The 21890-nt window shown below is 48.7% G+C and overlaps 1 long non-coding RNA gene across 1 annotated transcript in view; it reads left to right on the top strand.

The window, feature by feature from the left end:
• Positions 1-21330, top strand: part of LOC123597958 — an 81591-nt gene extending 60261 nt beyond the window's left edge. Inside the window, exon 3 of the long non-coding RNA XR_006712330.1 lies at positions 21142-21330. This is a non-coding gene — a long non-coding RNA (uncharacterized LOC123597958). The remainder of the gene's footprint in view (positions 1-21141) is intronic.
• Positions 21331-21890: the final 560 nt, after the last annotated feature.

The raw sequence follows: 21890 nt of genomic DNA, 5'->3' as shown, positions 1-21890 counted from the left end.
GTTTAAGAGTCTCTGATGTTTTGTCCCTCTACCTGTTTTTATATTATTTTTGTTTCCCTTCCCTTATGTTCATCTGTTCTGTGTCTTAAAGTCCTCATATGAGTGAAGTCATATGATATTTGTCTTTCTCTAATTTCACTTAGCATAATACCCTCCAGTTCCATCCATGTAGCTGCAAATGGCAAGATTTCGTTCTTTTTGATTGCCGAGTAATACTCCAGTGTGTGTGTGTGTGTGTGTGTGTGTGTGTGTGTGTGTGTGTGTGTGTATACATACCACATCTTCTTTATCCATTCATCCATCAGTGGACATTTGGGCTCTTTCCATACTTTGCCTGTTGTTGATAGTGCTGCTATAAACATGGGGGTGCATGTGCCCCTTCGAAACAGCACACCTGTATCCCTTGGATAAATACCTAGTCGTGCAATTGCTGGGTTGTAGAGTAGTTCTATTTTTAGTTTTTTGAGGAACCTCCATACTGTTTTCCAGGGTGGCTGCACGAGCTTGCATTCCTAACAACAGTGCAAAAGAGATCCTCTTTCTCACATCCTCGCCAACATCTGTTGTTGCCTGAGTTGTTAATGTTATAGGCTAAGGTCATTCTAATGCCTTTGTATCCTAGGCAAGCACACCAAAATTTAAGCCTTTAAATGCCTCAAGTTTAAGAAATCAAAACCTAAGGATAATCAATCCCAGCCTAATAGGCTTTCCCAAATAAGGCAACCACTGCTTAAGCTGTGGCCAATCCAGTAATTCCCTAGCCATACTTCCTTGCCTTCTCTGAGAACGTCTTGCCCCCAGCTCCTCCATGGGAGCACTCCTGCCATGGGAGCACTGCTAATCACTACCGGTTTGGTGCTGCCTCATTCAAATTGATTTTTACTCAAATAAGCCCATTTTTTTCTTCTTTAAACATTTTTAAAGTTTATTTCTTTATTTTGAGAAGGAGAGAGAGAGAGAGAGAGAGAGAGAGAGAAGAATCCCAAGCAGGCTGTGCACCGTCAGTACCCCTCAAAGCTCTTAAAATTTTTACTGTCCCCAGCTTATCTTTTCACACAACCAAATACCGTATCATCATAGACTGAATGCAAAAGAGGATGGGTGTGAAGCCTACTTAATAAAAAAAAAAAAAAAAGAGGAGGGGCCCCTGGGTGGCTCAGTCCATTAAGCATCTGACTTTTGCTTTTGGCTCAGGTCATGATCTCATGGTTCGTGGGTTTGACCCCCGCACTGGGCTCTAGAGCCTGCTGGGGATTCTCTGTCTTCTTTTCCTTTTTTAAATTTTTTTGAATGTTTATTTATTTTTTGAGAGAGACAGAGACAGAATGCAAGTGGGTTAGGGGCAGAGAGAGGGAGAGACACAGAATCCGAAGCGGGCTCCAGGCTCTGGGCTGTCAGCACCGGAGCCCTATGCGGGGCTCGAACTCACTTGCTGTGAGATCATGACCTGAGCCAAAGTTGGACACTCAACCGAATGAGCCACCCAGGTGCCCCAATTCTCTCTCTTCTTCCTTTCTTTCCTTTTCTCTCTGCCCTTCCCCAATTTGCCCGTGCGTTTGCACTCTCTTTTTCTCAAAATGAATACACTTAAAAAAAAAAGAGGCTACAGGAATCCACCTGTATGCTAATAAATCAGACATTAAAGGGATTTGTAAACTTGTGAAACAATGCCATTCTTCTCACTAATTTTCATATAGATTTTTTCACTTAATGTGTTATTTAGATTAATGTGTAGTGGGTTTGGTATTATTGTAAAGAAATTAATAAATGTTTTTAAAAGCATAGAGCAAGGGCTACAAGTATGATATTAATAGTCACTATACCACAGCATATAGTGTTGCTGTCAGTTCTTCCCCCGGACTGTGAGGCCCCCAGAGCAGGGCCTGTCTCTGATTCATCCTGTGTCTTAGTGCCGAGCTTCGTATCCGTTAGGGGGGCATCAGGTTTGGAGAGTGGATGAATGAGAAGCTGAAAGAAGACAGGGCAGATCCCAGCTGGATTCCTGATGGATAGCTAGACCCATGAACCTGGAAGCTCAAGTCCAAAATGCTAAGAGTGGGACGTGAACGGGACCTGGATGAAGATGGGAGCACGGAGGGGCCGGAGAGGAGGGTCCCAGTGTCTGCACTCGGTCTGGTGGGATAGCCTTCCGTGAGCTGTGTCCAGTGCTGGCCAGTGGGTACGGCAGGCTCTCTATGGACAGAGGATGGAGACCGGCCCCACCTGCTGCTGGGGCTGGGTAGCACAGCCTGCCTGATTCCACCTGGGTTGCCAACCTACAGGGCTCTGTGTGTGCCACCGTGCGGGCTTGGGGAGATCAGAGCTGAAAAAATTAAGCCTGGAGCATTAAATACGAGTCTTTCCTAAGTTTCCAAACTACGTTTTACATAATTAGGTGCGTGTTTGACCATCTTGTCTTTGTGAATTGTTATTCCGAGGTATTTTTGAACATCCGGGAAGGAAGGGAAAAATGTCATCGATGTCTACTTGGTGCCAGGCGCTTTGTTTATGTTTCCTCATTTGATCCTTGCAAATGCCTCATGAGGAAGGTGCTAGGATCGACTTTTTGGATATGAGGAAACCGAGGTTCAGGGAGTGTAAGTAATGTCTTTGTGGTCATGGTGCTGATCAGTGGCCTAGCTGGGACTTGAACCTGAGCCTGTGTGAGTATGAAGTCCACACCCTTGAAAAAACCCAAATTCATTCATTCATTCATTCTTTCATTCATTCTGTCTATCTATCTATCTATCTATCTATCTATCTATCTATTTTTGCCACTAATATATATTTACTGCCTAAAAATGAGAAAATACTGAAACAAGTGAAAAATAAAAATTGCCCATGAATTCTGTCATCCAAAAATAAAAATTATTGTCACGTTGGTATGTCTTTTCAGACTTCTCCCCCATGTATATTTGTAACGTGTTTTTCTGCTTAACAATATATATTATAAACATCTTTCTGCATCTATAAATACGTTTCTGTGTAATTTAAAAAGGGCTGCCTCGTAGTTTGTTCTATGAATGTGCCATTCATTTAACCAATCCTCTGTTAAATATTTAGTTTGATGTAATTTGTCGCTAGTGTTAAAAAATGCTGCAGTGAGCCTCTTTGCAGTTCAATCTGTGTGTACATCTTTGCTTCCTTAGGCTAGAATCCTAAAAATGCAGTTGATGATTTAAAGTACATTTCAGTTTTTTGTTTTAAATTTTTTTTTAACGTTTATTTATTTTTGAGACAGAGACAGAGCATGAACGGGGGAGGGTCAGAGAGAGAGGGAGACACAGACTCTGAAACAGGCTCCAGGCTCTGAGCGGTCAGCACAGAGCCTGACGTGGGGCTTGAACTCACGGACCGCGAGATCATGACCTGAACCGAAGTCGGACACTTAACTGACTGAGCCACCCAGGTGCCCCAAGCATACGACTCTTTTTTTTTTTTTTTTTTAATTTTTTTTTTTTTAACGTTTATTTATTTTTGAGACAGAGAGAGAGGATGAACGGGGGAGGGTCAGAGAGAGAGAGGGAGACACAGAATCTGAAACAGGCTCCAGGCTCTGAGCGGTCAGCACAGAGCCCGACTCGGGGCTCGAACTCACAGACCGCGAGATCATGACCTGAGCCTAAGTCCGATGCTTAACCGACTGAGCCACCCAGGCGCCCCTAGTACATTTCAGTTTTAAAGACATTTCCGTACACCGTATTGTCAAGTTATCCCCCGGAAAGCTGTAAAAATTTTTAATTGCTGCTAGCACTGGGTGAACATTCCTGCTTCCCTGTTCCCTCAAAAGTGGTATCAGAGGATGCCTGCCAGTTGGATAACCAAACACAAAATATCTATTGTAGTAAATCTGTGTTCTTCCAGTGCCACCTTCTTGTTTTTTTCCATCCAGTTTGAGTAGTGCTGTATACTAGGAAATGAACATTTTTAATATGTTAATTACCCGAGGAGACACATTTCTATTTCCTGTATGAGCTGGGTGGGGGTGGCGGTGGCCAGGGAGCCACATGGGAGGGAAGGCGTTGCTCTGACTTCGGTTAGGTAGTGGGACAGGTTGCACGGAGAGGGATTGGGTACTGGTAATCATTCTCACCAACCGGTAATCATTCTCACCAACGGGGTGTTGGCTGTTAGTGAGAGTCTGGCCCAACTGCACAGGGGAAGGGTGAGTCTCGTCAAGGTGTGCTTGCTCCCCAGGGACTGTGGTGGGCAGTCCAGACTGAGAACAGGTGCCTAGAAATCCACCAGGGTGAGTGGGGTGTACGGGGAGAGGGGTGGACAGGCATCCCGATAGGGGACAGATGATAGGGAAAACAGCCTTGCACTCTTGTGGATGGCAGCCTCAGGAGGACTGGGGAGAAGTGGAATTTCACATGTGGGAAAGAATGCTCTCTTTGGCAGCTACATGTCCTACCCACTGATCCCCAATGGCTTGGCCACCAAAGGGTCTTACGTTTGTCAATCATGCGGTGAATTCTCCACAACCGTGCTGGCTTTCAGACGTAGACATCTATTTTGTGAGGTCTCTGGCAGTGTATCTTTGACGCAAGGGGAGACTGTTAATGAGATCGAAGGGTCTCAGAAGCCCAATTGTTCATGTAACTTGCTAATTCAAGGTTACAGGAATGGAATGTTCCCACCGGCATAATAAGCTCACGCTTTCCCTGAAAGCAGACCTACCGGTAAAACTAACCCCTAGGTGCAAGGTTGTGTGGCAAGCATGAAATAGGAGCAAGGAGAATTAGGTCCCTATAACATCTTTATGAGACCCATCAGTTATTGACCACACAGTAGGGGCAGTCTGCCAGTGGGGCTGTAAATGCTGGAAATTGTTCGGCTGAATCTTCTCCATAGGCGGTGTCCTTTGGTTTGACTTTGTAACCTTCTCTTTTTTCAGTTGAAACGGTCGGCCAGCTCCCTTGCAGTGTGACCTGCTTTCCTTTAGAAGTCATCGGGGTTTCCAGCCTCTCCTGCCTGGGAGCCCATCTAGGTCTTTCAGATGACTTTGCATATTTCTGTTCTCATCCACGGATGTGAAGGGTCAAATCTGAGTGCAGTCGTCGTTCGTTTACCTCCAAGTTGTCCCACGTTGTGCTCACCTCTAAAGGCCTTGGGGTTGGCTGCAGGACGGGGTCTGGCGAGAGCAAAGGCCCAATCCTGAAAAGAACCTGGGGGCTGGCGGGACGCCTCAGCAGAGGGTAGGCACAGGGACAGGTGGGGACTGAGGCTCTGACAGTGGTCTGCAGAAGCACCATGAGCACCTTCACTGAAATCGGGGCCACCCTCTGCGTGAGCTCAGCAGGCTGACCTGCTTGAACCGCCAGACCCCGACTGCCCATATCTGGGCTCCTCAGTGTCCCTAATTAGTGAACCTGGAGGCCTGGTGGGAGAGGGCAAGTGGCCCCAACTGCAGGGATGAGAGGGCGTTCGAGGCAGGGGCCTCACACAAAGTGAGGACGGAAACCAGTCACTGGCCCAGCAGTGTCTACGCTTAAGTAGGTGTGGAGTGGGGAACTGCCCCGTCCTGTGCCTTGTTGCAAAATGCACGAAGGCAGCCTACTTACACAGAGACACTCCGACCTGTGAGATAAAGTACACTTCGAGTCAAGAGTGGCAAAGCGAGGGGCGCCTGGGTGGCGCAGTCGGTTAAGCGTCTGACTTCAGCCAGGTCACGATCTCGCGGTCTGTGAGTTCGAGCCCCGCGTCAGGCTCTGGGCTGATGGCTCAGAGCCTGGAGCTTGTTTCCGATTCTGTGTCTCCCTCTCTCTCTGCCCCTCCCCCGTTCATGCTCTGTCTCTCTCTGTCCCAAAAATAAAAAAAAACAAAAACAAACAAAAAAAAAACGTTGAAAAAAAAGAGTGGCAAAGCGAGGGGAAAGGTGAGACAGGAGGAGGAGGCTGTGGGCAGGTGAGATAAGTGCAGACAGCACCCCTGCTCACAAGCCCATCCTGTTGCTGCCGGAGAGCCACTCACCCTGGCCAGTGTTGCTGGCAGTCGAGGATACGAGGGGCCCAGCAAACCCATTCTTCAGAGCCCAGCCCTTGTGTCTCACCTGGCCGAATAAGTTCTACCAAACCTAAAGGGACACAAGGCACATATTTTGAGATGTAAACATAACTTCTCTGAAAGACTCAAGTTGGCTGAAAGCAGAGACTCTGTGTGTTCTTATTTGCTCTGGAAGGACGAGCCTCGGGAGACAGGATTTGGTCATTAGAGCTGAGTTCCATCCCGTGCAGCATCACCTATGTGACCTTAGAAAGCGCTTTAACTTCTCTGAGCTTCAAGAAGCTGCCGAGAGGATTTAAGGGGGAAGGTTTTTGTTTGTTTCGGTTTGTTTTTTTTTAATATAATTTTTTGTCAAGTTAGCTAACATACCAGCGTATACAGTGTGCTCTTGGTTTTGGGGGTAGATTCCCGTGATCCACTGCTCACCCACAACACCCAGTGCTCCTCCCAAAGGGGGAAAGGAGTTTTGGGCTGGTTTTCATGGACGGAGAATCTGGCACTCAGTGAAGGCACAACTTGTCGGGGTTCTCTACGTGCGCTCTCTATGCAGCAGGTTCAGATCTAACTGACCTCATGGGCTCTTGGCAAAGGAGGCTCCAGAAAGCTTCAGTGGCTTGTCAGAGACCCCAAAGCTGGATGCAGGGAGCCAAACCTGGACCTTCTGGTTTCACAGTCCTTGCTTTTTCTACTCTACATACGGCCTCTCCCCAGCACCCTCCTTTCAGCTGTCTGCGAGAGAAGTTGCCTTTCACAAAGGGTCCCAAGTTAGCAGAAATGTCATGGGGTCGACAAGACAAGTGCCTGCTTGTCCTTGGGGGTGCTTCTGACCTTTGCTTCATGCCACCACTCTGGGCTATTTTGGACCTTGGGGATGTAAGGAGGGTCTGTGATGGGAAGACAGCTGGTACGGCCGCTTCATGCTGCCAAGAGCCATCGAGAGAACCTTTGCATTGGAGCCTGCCGAGTGCACTCACGCATGCTGACTTTGCTGAACAGCCAAGAATCCCCCGCTCTTGGGAGAAAACTTAGAACCTTTCCAGGAGGCATTCTGGAACGAAGGCAAGGGGGAGCAGAAGCTAGACGGGGCGCCAGGAGACCTCATTGTTGTGGAACGTGGTAGAGGAAGTGGGCGTCAGACGGCCGGGTGCCGGGGAGTAAGACCAGGGTGGGCTTGGTGTTGAGGTGGCCCCCACAGGGAGTCGAGTTCCTGTGTAAGCGGACATTCACTTACCCTCAGGATCTCTCGGGACTGTCTGGGTGTGTGGGTTCAGACTAGAAAAACATCTCCTTGGCTGCAGGCTCTCAGTGGCTACTAGCTATTTTCTCCTTCTCCAACCAGGGCAGGCTTCGTGCTCAAGGACTCAGCCTTGCAGACACGGGCTGCGGAGGGAGCCCCAGCCCAGCCACATAACCCCGCAGCCCTAGGGACTGCTTTCGCAAGGTCCAGGGCCGCTGAGGTTCGGTGGCTGAGAGCACAGTGATGTCGCTTCGTTTTTTCCTTCACAGAAAGAAGAGAAGTTTACATAAACGGGATTAGGTCCCAATCAGGAAGACTTTGTCCATGCTATTAAATAGTGAAATGATACTGTTTATGGAGTGTCCACTATGTGTCGGGGTGACCCTGGGTGATAGGAGCACAAAAACGAGGAAGGTAGAGGCCGTGCCTTAAAGAGTCCTGTGATGGGGACAGGTATCTACACAGGTGAGTAGGCAAGCTGTGGTCCTGCAGGGCCTTGTGGGCAGACCGAGGACGCATGGAGCTTCACCAGTGCTGGTAAAACAACTGACGGGTTCTTAGCGGACAAGTGGCAGGCTCTCTGGCTACTTGGGGGTGAATTGGAGTGGAACAAGCCTGAAAGCAGGTAGACCCCCAGATTTCAGAAACATTCAGGAATTTAAGAAAGACATGCGGTTACAGGCAGCCTAATCCTGGAAGTATTAACTGACATCCAACTTTAATGAGAACCTATATTGATTTTTCACTTCGCATTTTATGAACTGTATTTACAGCTCTTTTGAGCCTTCTGAAACTCCCTTTCGGCATCCCTGAGGTTTCCCCAGTTGTCCGCTCGTATGAGGTTCAGACTCAATTCCTGAGAGGTTCACGGTGCCTTTCTTTCCAGGTGGGATGGCTGGGATTTCCCCCTCACGAAGAGCATGAGGGCACCTTTCTGTTCCTTCCAGAGTTCCCTGGGTTTCCTCTTCACGCTGCTTACTCTTTTCTGGTTCCTGAGTTTGGGTGGCCTTTTGGGTATGTAACTCACGAGGGGTGGGGTTGATGAATGTGGGATGCCCCAGGGCACAGCCAAACCAGTAGAAGTATTTACCTGAAACAGTTCGGGCTGGGAGGGGAGGACCAGAATGTTGTTAGCTGGGAGGTGATCTCAACTTCTGGGGGGAGCAAGTAGAGGGTCAAGTTTATAAGGCAAGGTGAAGATATAAATGGAAAGTGGGCCATGCAATTAGAATCTGGGAGCTTCAGGAGCAGCATGGAGTGAGGGTGGAGAAAGAGACAAAGACATATAGTTCAGGACTAGGCACACAAGAAACAAGATTGTGCCCTGTGTGCCCCTTTCTCTGTGGTTCCATGCACGAGGGGTTCAGGCACTGTGGCTCAGCAGAAGCAGGCAGATCAGTGAGGCAAAAGATAAGCTTGAATAGGAATACAGGTTTAATAGTGTTTTAGAAGCGGAAAAAAAAAAAGTAATCGAAGAAAAATAGGATTCTAGTAAAAAGCAGAAAGCAAAGGATAAGTAGCATTAACACCCACTTGTGTTTATGAACTCTGGCGGCTGAGACTCTGTGTTTCATACATGACATTCAACACCAAACCTCTACTCATATTAGATAGACCTGGCAATGGAAGGAACGGTGAGTACAGGCCTACCGTAGTAAGGTCTAGGAACGGAGATGCTGGGGGGAGTTTTGTGAAAATAGGTACGTTCACACCAGCCGGTTTGAAGCTTCTAAAAAACTTTGTTTTTTCTTGATGGTGTAGGTGTTTCTAGTTAAGCATGTCAGTGAAAGCAGATTTACGACTCTTTCCTCCGCCTTTCTCCATTGGTGCGAGGGTGGGTTTCTAGTTAGGGATTGCTCATTTTGGGATGTTTTTAACTTAGATCGGGGAGGATAGTGGTCATGGCTGCCTTGACCGCTCTCCTTGCCCCTTGCTATCGTCCAAGCTGACGGGGACCATTCTGTGGCCCTCTGAAAGGGGGCTCCATGACCTGAGGGACACTGTGAAGGTATTTCCTGTGCAGAGGTAGCTCCGGGGAAGAAATGCAGCCCATGTTCAGCTTGCTAAACCACGTTCTAATTTACATGAAAGCATCATACGTGCCAGCGGTGGCCTTGTCCTGACGTCATGTGTGATACTCTTCAGCCAATCACATTTGGTATTCATAGCGGTCGGGTGAATCAGAGGGATGCGGATTATTATGTTGCCCAACTTCAGGTGACTTCCTTGGGCTGTTCACTCTGTTCGCCAGAGCCCGAAGTTGAACCCACTGAGGTTTAATCATAAATCCAGTGCTCTTTCCATGGTGCCGGCTGCCGGCACCTGCCCCTCACCACGCTCCCATCACGGGAATTCCCAGCAAGCAGGGACTCAGAGGCGCTGCCAGGACAGGGATCCTAGTTCAGCAGCACACAGCCTGGTGGAAGTGCACGCTTCTCGGAAACGCAGCAGCAGGCTGGTGCCCGTGCCCGCGTGGGAAGTGCTCGCTGAACATCTGACCCCGTCTGCCTCAAATTCTTCTCAACCCTTTTTAGCAACTTTTAGGCTTTTCCCTTGCAGGGTGGGGTAAAGAGAGGCAAGGGTGGGGGTGGGGGTGGGGGGGCGGGGGGTGGAACTGGGTGGGTTTGCAAAACATTAATGAATATAATCTGTGCCTTTTTCCTGACCCAGCTTGGCCAGCTGTACTGGTCTGAAATTCCACATTCCATTGTCCTTCTAAGAAAACAGAATTGGCTCTGTTCAGCCCTCGGAATTGTCTGTGTAGACTTGTTTGAGAGAATTTGCAAACCAGATGGATTTACTGTTTACTGTCTCTTCTAGTCCCAGGGAAAAACAGTGTTTCCAAAGACCATCAGCAGCATGTTCTGAAAGGTTTCCCAACCATTACTGTTCATGTTGTGGTCAATACTCCAGCTTAATCCAGTTTTCTCACCTCTTACCTCTCTGTATGCACACGTATCACACCCTAGCCTAGTGGTCAGCTGTTGGGTTTACTACCCAGATCCTTTCTCTGCAAACTAGCCTTCTTTGTCCATCTGTATGGTTCCAGTAATGGGGCTCTGGTAGCTGCTTGTACAACGCCATCCCCATGATTGTCCCGCTCACAGGTGATTAGACCAGAGGTGTGCACCCCACTCAAGCAAGTCTTGGGAACTTTGGGACTGGGACAGTGAGGAAGGTTCTGTCTTTCTTTGGGTTGCTCGCTCTGCATGGCATAACTTAGAAGAAGCTGCCTGCCATGTGGTCTGTCACTAGACGGCAGGTGGGGGTGGGGGGCAGATTCAGAAGCTGGTATAAATAGAAGGAGGAAAATGAAGCAACTTTCAAAGAGAAGCTGAGGATGAAAGCTAGGCATAGAGCTTCCAGACCTGTTTGACTCAATCGTGTTCTGTCCTTTGGGTTCCCTGATATCCATGTGATAAAATGCTCTTTTTCTTTTCTTTTTTTTTTTTCTCCTCCTCAAATTACCCTCCGTTGGGTTCTATTAACTACAATTAAGAGTCTTTTCTGTTACTGTAGCCAGATTTTTCTCAAAATGTAATCCCGGTACCAACATCAACATCTTTACTGGAGAACATGTTAAAGGGGCAGATTCTGAGGCTGCATCCCAGACCTGCTGAATCAGAAAATCTGGAGGGGAGGCCCAGCAATCTGGGTTTATTTATTTATTTATTTATTTATTTTTTCAACGTTTATTTATTTTTGGGACAGAGAGAGACAGAGCATGAACGGGGGAGGGGCAGAGAGAGAGGGAGACACAGAATCGGAAACAGGCTCCAGGCTCCGAGCCATCAGCCCAGAGCCCGACGCGGGGCTCGAACTCACGGACCGCGAGATCGTGACCTGGCTGAAGTTGGACGCTTAATCGACTGCGCCACCCAGGCGCCCCAGCAATCTGGGTTTTAACAAGCCCTGCAGATATCTCAAGTTTGAGAACCACTGGCCTCGCCGTCTCTAGGCGTGGATGGAAGAGCATGGACCTAGAGGCACAATGGCCTGGATGTGGATCCTGGACCTGTGCGCTAGTGATATGATTGGGTAAGTCACCTCATCTCTTGGAGACTCCGCTTTCTCAGCAGTGAAATGGAGGGTAACGATTGTTTATATTGTACAGCAGCTGTAAGAGAAGCACACACCTCTGGGCATGTGAAAAGCAGTGGTTTCAATCTTGCCTCTGTGGACCCTGTTCTGACGTGAGAAGAGAAGCCGATTCACCCAGGTCGTGCCCCATGGAGACAAAACCTGAGTTTTTTTTTTTTTTTAAAGAACCCATCGCCCTAACAGAACAGGTTACTGTTTGGAGTTTATACCAAATCTGTGCCCCCAGATCTTAGTGTTGGTACTAGACTCCCCTAGGCTATCACTGGATGGTTGGGAATTAAGCCCAATTAATCTGAAACTCATTGTGATTCCCCAGGTTTCACTGACCTATTTTCCTGCTATGTTATGAGAACTATGCAGTCTGGGCCATCCTAGAATAGAACGAGATCAGGAGATCAGCTGGCTTATATTCGAAGAAGGAAAGCGCAGGCTTCCATTCATTAATTTATTCCTTTACTTATGCATCCACTTACTCATTCATTAATTCATTCACTGACTCATTCATTCATTCATTCATTCATCCACCTGACACTCACTGAGCTACTTCTCTGTCGAGACACCATGCTAGATACTAGAGACTTACGGATAAGGCCATTGTGTCCCCCTACCCCCAACTACTAATTGTTGACAGATGACAGTATGAGCAAAGACCCAGAGGCGGGAAATGGTCGTGGCATGAGGAGATCAGAGTCAGGAGATAGGTCTTGCTGAAGCAAAGCGTGAGTGTTAGGAAGTTATTGAGGCATGAGAATCAGAGACGGTTAGAGAATGGGAGTCAACATCTGCTTCGGTTTCCACAGCACACTGTCCTGTAATTAACAGTGGTGAGTCTTTTGCAAGGACCTCCCGGTTCTTTGGGCCGCATTTGAGCCGATCCCAGATGGATGACCCTACAGTAGGTAGCTTCATCTGCCAAATACTGCTCATGCTGTTCATACCCCACGAGGAGTGGGCTGGTTAGCTCTCATTAAAAAGGAATCCTTGTGCCTGCTACTGCTTGACAGCTGAATCCGTCCAACCCCAAGTGAACTCTTTCTGGTATCCAGAAAGTCTGGCTATTGTCTGGATGAATCTCCACCCAGTTCTTGGCTTTCATATCACTGGAACCTCCAGTTATATGCAAAATGGGGCAAAAACATCCAACGTCTCCCCAGACGGCTCTGCAGGAAATACATCCAATTGGATGCTTCCTCAGACATATCCTTTAGGGAAGTCTGAGACTAGGAGTTCAGATGCAGAAGAGGTGTGGCTGGTCTGGGAGGGAAGATGGCTACTCAGTGGTTGAGTGTGAAACACTGCCTCCTATTTTACAGGTGGTTTTTCTCTTTGTGTCAACTAAAGAACGGCCTAATGACAGTAAAATTATACCCTTCTTATTCCCAGACTTTATTATTAAAAAAAATTTTTTTTCCCAACGTTTATTTATTTTTGGGACAGAGAGAGACAGAGCATGAACGGGGGAGGGGCAGAGAGAGAGGGAGACACAGAATCAGAAGCAGTCTGCAGGCTCTGAGCCATCAGCCCAGAGCCCGACGTGGGGCTCGAACTCATGGACCGCAAGATCGTGACCTGGCTGAAGTCGGATGCTTAACCGACTGCGCCACCCAGGCGCCCCCTTATTCCCAGACTTTAAAGAAAAGAACAGAAATAATGACTAGCTTGTCACATAGGGTTGATAACATCCTTGACCTCATTTGACCCTCGCCACTACCCTAGTGGAGGTTACGAGCATTTTATTCCCACTTACCGGATGACGAGAGGAGGTCCATTGCACGCAAGTGTCTGAGCCTCTTTTTAATCCCAATTTCTTGACTGTAGATTTTATGCTCATTCTACTGTACCAGGCTGTTCTCAAGTAAAACCTTTGTTGCCAGTATTTAGGATTACAAGGAACTTCCTGGGGGGGGGGGCCTCTCAGAAATATGGAAACAAGATTATCCTTTGAGAGTTAAAGTTTAAGACAGGCACAAGAGGATTAGTGAGGAGACAGGATGGCTCCCAGGATTCTGAGAGTCAACTGATCTTAATCCAGCCATAGATCTCAAATATATTTGAAGAAGGAAGGAAAACAGAGTCAGAGAGGGAAATTTTGGCACTCTGTCCATGCTGTGTGCTGGAATCACATTAGACTATCTTAATTGGGTGCTATTAGATAGTGTAGTCACATAACTCCTCCTGCGCTGATCCCTAGGTCACCCTGTGATCGTCAGCGTGTCTAATGTGACATCCCAAGCCGTGTGGCCCAGAAGGTAGAGAATGTACTAGTCGTGTTGATGTGTGGATTCTACTTCCATGTTATGGTACCTTCCTGCGCTCACTGTCCAATAACACACGAGCGATCTGGTTTCCAGATTAGCCCTTGGTGTGCAGGAGAGAAAGATCAGCTCTTGGGGGCTGACAACACAGTGTTTCTTAGCCTTTGCAGCTATAGGATAAATCCACAACTTGGGCAAATTCGGTAAGGGAGTGAATAAAATGCTCGCCTGGAAGACATCTGGGAAGACTTAACCATGTACTGCCTTCCCTTGACAATGTGTCTTCTTTGCTTCGCGGATGCAAGCCTGAGTTAGGCCTGTGGCCATTCCCATAGGCTTGGCCCTGTTCTTACTAGAAGCCAGTAGCTCTCGCACATCCAGGCCTAATGTCAATTCCTGCCCAGATCACTGGCTGATCACCTGATGAATTCACGATAACTTCCTAGGAGCTCTGAGGAAGGCAGGATGAGTGAGACAAGGTCTCTCCAATTCAAGTGCCTAATCTTGCAGTAGAGACAGGTTTGTGCCTAGGTGACTTTAATCATTTCGGTGGTTTTCTGTATTCCCTGAGTTCACCAGCCATCTACAAAACATTATGCTATGTGGTTTCATTTGCTTTTCACAAGTAGCCCATGACCAGATGCACACATAGAGTCTCAAAAAGTGAAGTGGTCACAGAGCTAGTACACGACCAAACATTGCTTTGATGCCCAAGACATCAGCTGTGGGCAAAGGGTGTCACTGGCATTAGATAGGAGGGTAGAGCAGGGGACCGAAATTGCTCTTCTGGTAATTTCCACTCACTACTCTTGTTCTCTTTTGGGAGCTCCTCAGAATTGTCCCTAGGCAATTTGTATGCCTTCATTGGTATACAAGAGATCTGGCCAATCACATGGATCCCAATCTGGAGTTCTCGTCTAATATGAATTAACAAAGAGAGTCTAGGAACCATTTACGATAACAAAATATTATAATGGAAGTTATATCTTTATCTTAGATGATGCAGCACGCACTGATGAAGCTGTTTTGGCTGTCCCACTTCTTTCGAGAGTTTCATTCTAGGGAGGGAAGCGTATCTGTGAAACTTTTTTTTTTTTTTTAAAGTGAACTCTATGCCCGACGTGGGGTTGGCAAACTCATGACTCCAAGATCAAGAGTCACATGCTCTACCGGCTGAGCCAGCCAAGCACCCCCTGCCATAGCTAAATAAGCATTTTAAAACATTTTCTTTCAAACTTATAACAATAATACATTCTCACTGCAAACAATTCAAATAGCAGAGAGTATTTATTTTTTAGCTGCTGGAGAGCCATCGAAGGATTTTTACGCTGGGGCCTATGTGCAGGAGGATTGGCATTCGGAAAGATCCTCCTGGCTGCAGAGTGGAGGTTGGCTCATAGCTGGTCCTGGCTGGAGGCAGGAAGCCTGGGATACCAGCAAGGAGGCCACAGTGTGATTTCAGCCGGAGATGACAGCGGGGCTGAGCCAGGCAGAGGCTGCTGAGGTGGATTTCAGAGATCATTGGGCGGAAAAGCGTGTGTTGGGTGACTGAAGAAGAAGGAAAGTAAAACAACTTTGACTTCAGAAAGTGGCCTTGCTAGACAAGCCTTTTCACAAGCTCTTCTCCTGGAAAGGGCCTTGAAGGCACAGCTAACCAAACAACCATCCCTCCCGGGCAAGGGCTCCCCACGAGGTGAATGGTTTGCCGTACTTCCGATTCCAGGAACTGGCTGGAATAACACTTATGCAATGGGAACACACGAGGCCCACCTCCAGGAGCCTGGCTGGGGCAGAACTTGGCAAGGCTGGAATCCTCCGTGCAGTGGAAAGTCCTCCTGATCTGCTACAAAAGAGCGTCCCTTGGATGTGTGACTTTGAGGGGACGTCAGAGCCAGCCGCGTGGATGGCTGCGTGGGCCTGGAGCCACTGGCAAGGAGGAGCTCAGGGTGTGCGTCAGACCCAACAGGACAATGCACAGGCGGGAAACTCTGCTGCCTCTTCCGTGCCGTGGATGGAGTGAGCGCTCAGGAGCCACCATAGCCTGCCGTGTCCCTTCAGCACTGTGTGACCCCGGGCAAGTCACTTAACCTCTTTGATCCTCAGTGTCCTTGTGTGTGAAATGGGATCCGCGTAGCAGCCATCTCCTGGGCTGTTGCAAGAATAGGAAACGTGAGGGAACACTGCTAATACTGTGCCCTGCCTCTTGGGGAAAGTCAGTACTTGGTGGTTACTGGTTGAAAGATCATGACTCTCAGGGCGCCCGGGTGGCTTAGTCCGTTGAGCCTCCGACTTTGGCTCAGGTCATGATCTCACGGTCTGTGAGTTCGAGCCCTGTGTCGGGCTCTGTGCTGACAGCTCAGAGCCTGGCACCTGCTTCAGATTCTGTGTCTCCTTCTCTCTCTGCCCCTCCCCTACTCATGCTCTGTCTCTGTCTCTCTGTCAAAAATAAATAAACAAAAAATTTATAAGAAAGATCGTGACTCTCTAACAAATACAGCTCTCAGGAGATTGAGGGGCCGGGGGGCAGGGGAGACAGAAGGCCATCTGTCAAATCAAAGAATAAGTAAGAATAAACTTCCAACAATAAGGGCAGGCTCAGTGTATGCGTGTGAGGTGGGTAGGCTCCTGAATAGTTGTCTGCAGTCCAAATGTATGCAAATCAAATCATTCTCAAAGCCTCAAGGCAGTTGCTTACATCCAGATATCCCAGAGGGGGATCTTTCTGTAAAGTTACTACCGCTGATTATTATAATATGGTGCTACTGTCTCACCTGGAGCTCTTAGAGGAAAGGGACAACTGGTGTAGCTTTAGCATCTCGTCGCTACACTTTATTCTTTGTTAAACCAAACTGATGCAGTCCTTTTTGGTGTCGTGTTCCCTGAGCAATCCAGAATTGTAGGTGAAGGCTGGAGTCAGGTGGGGCGGGGCCACCTGTGTTTTGGGGGAGGCGGCTGGAGGGCAGTGGGATCACGTGGGTTGCCTAAATTCACTCAGCGGGGAAGCAGGAGGGTCAGAATCCAGACCCGTGTCTTCTCTCAGTCCTGTGTTTATCTCTCTCAGCTGTTGGCTCTTTCCAGGGAGGCGATGAGCCCTCCTTCTTCTCCTGCACACACGTAAAAGGCATGACGTGGACAAGCTTGGGGGTGGGGGTGGGATTTCAGCACGGAGCATGGATGTTTTATGTCTGGGTGCAAGCATGAAGGATAAATACTCATGGGGAGACTCCCTTCCCTCGCTCTCCACCCTGGCTGGGTATGTGGGAGGGAATTCTGGGTCACTGCCACCCCCGCCAACACATTCAGAATGTTAATAACATGTTCTTCGGGGAACGGCCCCAGAATTCTCACACCCAACTCAACACCAAGTTCTTGGTCTTAGAGGGTTCTAGCATGATTAGCCAGAAAATTCTTCCCAGCTTTCCTCCTAGGCCTCTCCCAGCCTGGTCACCTCTCTATGAGTGACCTACAGTGCTGGCTAGGAGCACCTGGGGAACCCGAATTCGACTGTCCCTGCTCCGTTGAGAAGCAGGATGCGCTTTTACCCATCAAAGTAGCGCCCAGTGTTCATGGCCGTCGAGGATGCGCTGTTCTCAGATTTTTGTGACAAGTGACTAGGGAGTTCCCTCATACTCCTTCTTGTGTGCACTCCTCACTCGAACCCCGCATGCTAGTTACCAGATGGCCCCAAGAAGGGCACTCTTGCCAAGCTACATGCCTTTGGCCTTGCTCTTTGCTCACTTGCCTGTCGGGTGATAAGGAAATCAGGAAAATTATGCAGCCCGCAGCCAGGCTTATATTTGAGTATTCCCTGGGCCCTCAGAGGAGGAGTACCCCGAGAATATGACCTATGTCTGGGTTTGCAGACTTCTTTCACCCACCCGGTATCTTAGGGGGAGGGAGGTTACCTGCACTTACACCTGAGAAAACTAGGGTTTTGCAGCGTCTGCCCCTGCCTGCCCTCAGGCATCGCTAGGTACTTCTCCAAGCCCCACGTGGTAGGCACAGCTAAGTTCTCCCTATGCTGACGCCTTTCTGTTCCTCCAGCACTCCCAAGTCATTCCTGCCTCAAGGCCTTGGCACCCACTCTTCCCTCCTTCTGAAGTGTGCCTCCCCATCTGTTTAGCTCCGTGCCCTCACCCAGGTCCCAGCTCTGATGCCACCTTCTCCAGGAGCCTTCTGCCCCCGCCCCCTGCCCAACCACACAGCCCCGCTTCCCTGAGACAAGAGCACCGGAATTCAGAGCTAACCGTCCTTCTCCCGAGGGCAGTGGGAGGACTTCTTTTCAGCCCTTCTTAGTGTTGGGATCACTGCCATCTCCAGCACCTCTGTCTCAGCCATGCCAGAACCAGAAGGAAGGGGTGGGGGGCACTCAGCCAACAGGAGACCCTTGTCCCAGTGCCCCACTCCCCACACTGTCTTCAGATGGGTGGTCACCACTTCTTCAGCATTTCCTGCCCCAGTGTGTCCTCTGACCAATGTAAATCTCACTGAGCTCTGTCTAATCTTTCAAAAACCCATAAGGCTCCTGTTCTGATAGATCCACAGTCCGTGGAGGGGAAGACGGAAACCTTATTTCCTCTGTGAGGCTGACTAGGGGCTGAATTACCTGTGATGGAAAATGCCACTGGTTTGCTTTGTCCTTACCCCTGGAGCTTATAGCAAGACAGCCCATTTTTTCAGCTCTGGTTCATAGGCTAGTGTGCATATCTCAGTCATTAAAGGCACCTTTCGGAAACATGCGAAGTGTCTCCTCTGTGGTCTCTCTAAGCCCAGTGATGTCCCCAGCGCTGCTTGAAGGGCAAAGCCTGGTTTGCTTCCCTCTCGTGGACAGACATACGTGCTATGTGCTTTTGTCCACAGTGTTTTGGTCCACACTGCTTTCAAGTCCATTGCTTCGGTTTTTAATTTCTGGACTTGCCTTGCCTTTTGACCCTGCTAATCAGATTTACTTATTCTGCCACCCCTGGGCCTCCCTCTCAACCCTGAATTCTGGTCCCTGGTGGTTTAACTGGTGCCTGCACCTCATCAACCTTGGCAGTTTCCCCCAGTGGGCAATCCCACTGGGTTCCTAGGGGCCCCCAAGCTAGAACTGATACTCAGAATTGCCCAGCTGGTGCTCGGTTTGCCCCGTGGCTCATTCCCTTTATACTCCAGGGCATAGTATATTCCTCCACCTTGAAGGGAATGTATTCACCCGACATCTGATCTCAACACTTCCAGAATGCCCAGCGCTGTCCTGGGTGAGCATTCTAAGGAAAGCGACAGGCTTGTCGAAACAGAGGAAGTGGACTTTGGAGTTGGAGAAATTCGAGTTCAAAATAAAGCTGCGTCACCTAGCCACGTGAGCTTGGGTAAATGATTTGGCTCTTTGAGCCTCAGTTGTCTCATCTGTGTACTAGAGATAATTACTACCTTACCTAATGGCGATGAGTGATTTAGAATATTCAGTGGGACAAAGTATTTAAAATACCTGTTCAGGAGATGCCAAATGAGTGGTAGCTACGTGCAAACACAGGCATACCAGCAGACACACTGGTATATTTTGCAAAGAAAAAAGCACGAGCCTCAAGTCTTGAGATATTACCTAATGCTTCCCCTATTTATTTGACCTGGGCCATCTTTTCCCCACACCCTGCTTACTAGCACGTAACTTGTGCTTATCAGAAGAGGCAGCCCATATGGGATTGTTAATTTATTTGTGAACAGTTTCCTAAAATAGGGTTCCCGTGTGCCACCTTCTAAGTGTGACTGCGAAAGAGCACGCGTGCCGTGGATGCGTGTGCATGTGTGTGTGTGCTCCTGTGTGTGAGACAACATCAAGCATCGTACGTGCTTCATGCTAGGCAGGGCCCTCTCATGTGTATCCTTTGATTAGCATTTATTTTTAAGCGGGATGAAAATCCCAAAACATAAATTTATCATGTGAACCATTTCTAAGAGCGCAGCTCAGAAGTGTTAAACGTATTCTTGTGTGACCCATGTCCAGAACTTTTTCACCTTGCAAAACTGAAACTCTCTGCACCCATAAACAACCCCCAGTTCCCCTCTCCTGCCAGCAGCCCCTGGCAACTTCTCTTCTACTTTCTGTTTCTGTAAATTTGACTACTCTAGTGACCTTATGTAAATAAAAGCACACAGTATTTTTCTTTTTGACTGGCATATGTATTCTCCTACTTAACCCTCACAACCAGTTTGGGAGACAGGCCTTATCGTTACTTATGCCTGATGGGTGAGGAAATAAAACGTAAGAGATTCTTTGGTTTCACGTGGATAGTATGTGACACGGGCGGGATTCGAACTCAGGTCTTGTGGCTCCATGTTGAATGTATATACACGGGTACATACAGAAAAACTGTCCCGAAAACCAGACATGTGTATGTTTTGCACACATTGAAATCTCTCCCTACATATATTCACCTATTCATAAATGTGTGGCTATATGTGGCATTATCTGAAGGAGGAAAGACGTGTTTGGCTCTGAATCTGTCCTGTGTGGTTGTTGGGACACTGAGAAATGGGAATATGAAATTGCCCCTGTTGCCCCCGCGGTCTGGAGGCATATTTGGGGAAGCCTGTGCAATGACTGGAAGGAGCTCAGGCTCGAGTAAGGATGGGCTTCAACCCTTACTAGCTGGGGACTCCGGTTTGTCAGGCCTCTTGCAGATGAGAAGGCAGGTCAGAGGGTCCAGGGAGATAGTGTGTGTGGAGGGCCCCGCTCTGGCCCACAGCATCCCCCCCCTTCACACCACGGACTGGCTGTCTCTGGAAGCGCCTCTTTGCCTCATCTCTAAGTCCTGGGTTCTAAGGGAGGGTTGTTTTCCCTCCCTCTCCTCTCCCTGACCTTCCCCCCTCTCCCTCCCTCTCTCCCTTAACTGCCCCACCTCTAAAGGCTTGAGCCTTTGGAGGAATTCACTAAGAACCAAATTCTGTGTTCAGGCTGACTGCCGAACTCCCAGGCCTCGCTGTCAGGGAGATTTCTGGGCCTTTAATGAGGAGAGAATTTGATCCTCAGACTCCTTGTTAAGATAAAGACCTGGCGGGTTTATTAACTCTGTCCAGCTGGGGTACAGGCTCACAGAGAAATAATTAAACACTCCCTGCCTAAGAATGGTCAGGGTCTCGGGGAAAACCTGGCCTGGACCTTGCGAGAAAGGGGAGAAGGGTGATTGGTTACCCCTGGGGCAGGAATCATTTCTTCAGAGCCTAAAGCTTGAGAAGAGAAGAGCGTGTCTTTCTCCCTGAAAGGACTCGCTTCCTATTCCCCTCCATTGTAGACCGACAGAGTTCATTTATTCGTTCGGCAGATATTTATTGAATACCCGCTGTATGCCAGACACTGTGCTGAGTTTGGGGTGAGGGTGGAGGCACTCCGAGGACAGCCAGCTCATTGATACCATTTTATATAGAAAGAGACTGAGCGCAGAAAGAAGTAACTTGTCTACGATGACGGGATCAGTCAGGACTTGGTCCTGTCCTCACTGACGTGAAATACCTCCTCTTGCATGCCAAGCAGCTCTGACCCCCCTCCTGCCTCTCTCCTAGGATTTGACCTTCTTTGGGGTCAGCACTCGAGAATGCAGTCGCTAGATTGTCAGCCCTCTGTAGGTGGAGCCATGCCCACCACCTCTCAGCGGACCCTGAAGCCATATCTCAGTGCTCTGTTTACTGCAGGTGAGTGATCTCTTAACATAGATGGAATTCAATGAATAAGGTAGGGTAAAGGAAGAATATGCAAGGGGAAGGATGTAAATGGTCTTAGAAGGAGGAATGGTGTTCAAGAGAGAGAGTAAAGATTAGGAAAGAGGGAGACAGAGTGTGTGTGTGTGTGTGTGTGTGTGTGTGTGTGGTATGCATGCGGGCACACTCACGTGGCTAGGGGAGTGTGTGTGTGTGTGTGTGTGTGTGTGTGTGTGTATGGGCCATTTCAGACGCCATAACCTAAGGGGTCCTTAATGAAACATGGCCTGTTTGCAGAATGGTGATACGGAAGACCTGAACTGGAAGGTACGTTCATGAGGCAGGCACGCAGGGAGGCAGGCGGAAGGACACGGGCGCCGGGGTTGGTGTCGGGAGCGGGAGAGCGTGGAGTCCAAATCTCCACTCTGTGCTTTGCTAGCCGTGTGCCTTTGGGCAAGTCACTTATCTCAGCCTGTTTTCTCTTGTGACATGATGGCAGTGCTGACGGCTGCACAGCGCTCGCAGGCACCCTGTGTGCTGTGCGCGTCAGCGGCACCCGTCCCCCTTCCCGGTTTCTTTTAGGCGTGCACGATCAATTCGCCTTCGCCTTTCAG

This window comes from Leopardus geoffroyi, chromosome C1 (assembly GCF_018350155.1).
Source record: "Leopardus geoffroyi isolate Oge1 chromosome C1, O.geoffroyi_Oge1_pat1.0, whole genome shotgun sequence".
Classification (NCBI taxonomy): Eukaryota; Metazoa; Chordata; class Mammalia; order Carnivora; family Felidae; genus Leopardus; species Leopardus geoffroyi.
The sequence above is the reverse complement of the archived record's forward strand: the minus strand, read 5'-3'. Positions and strand labels throughout refer to the sequence as shown.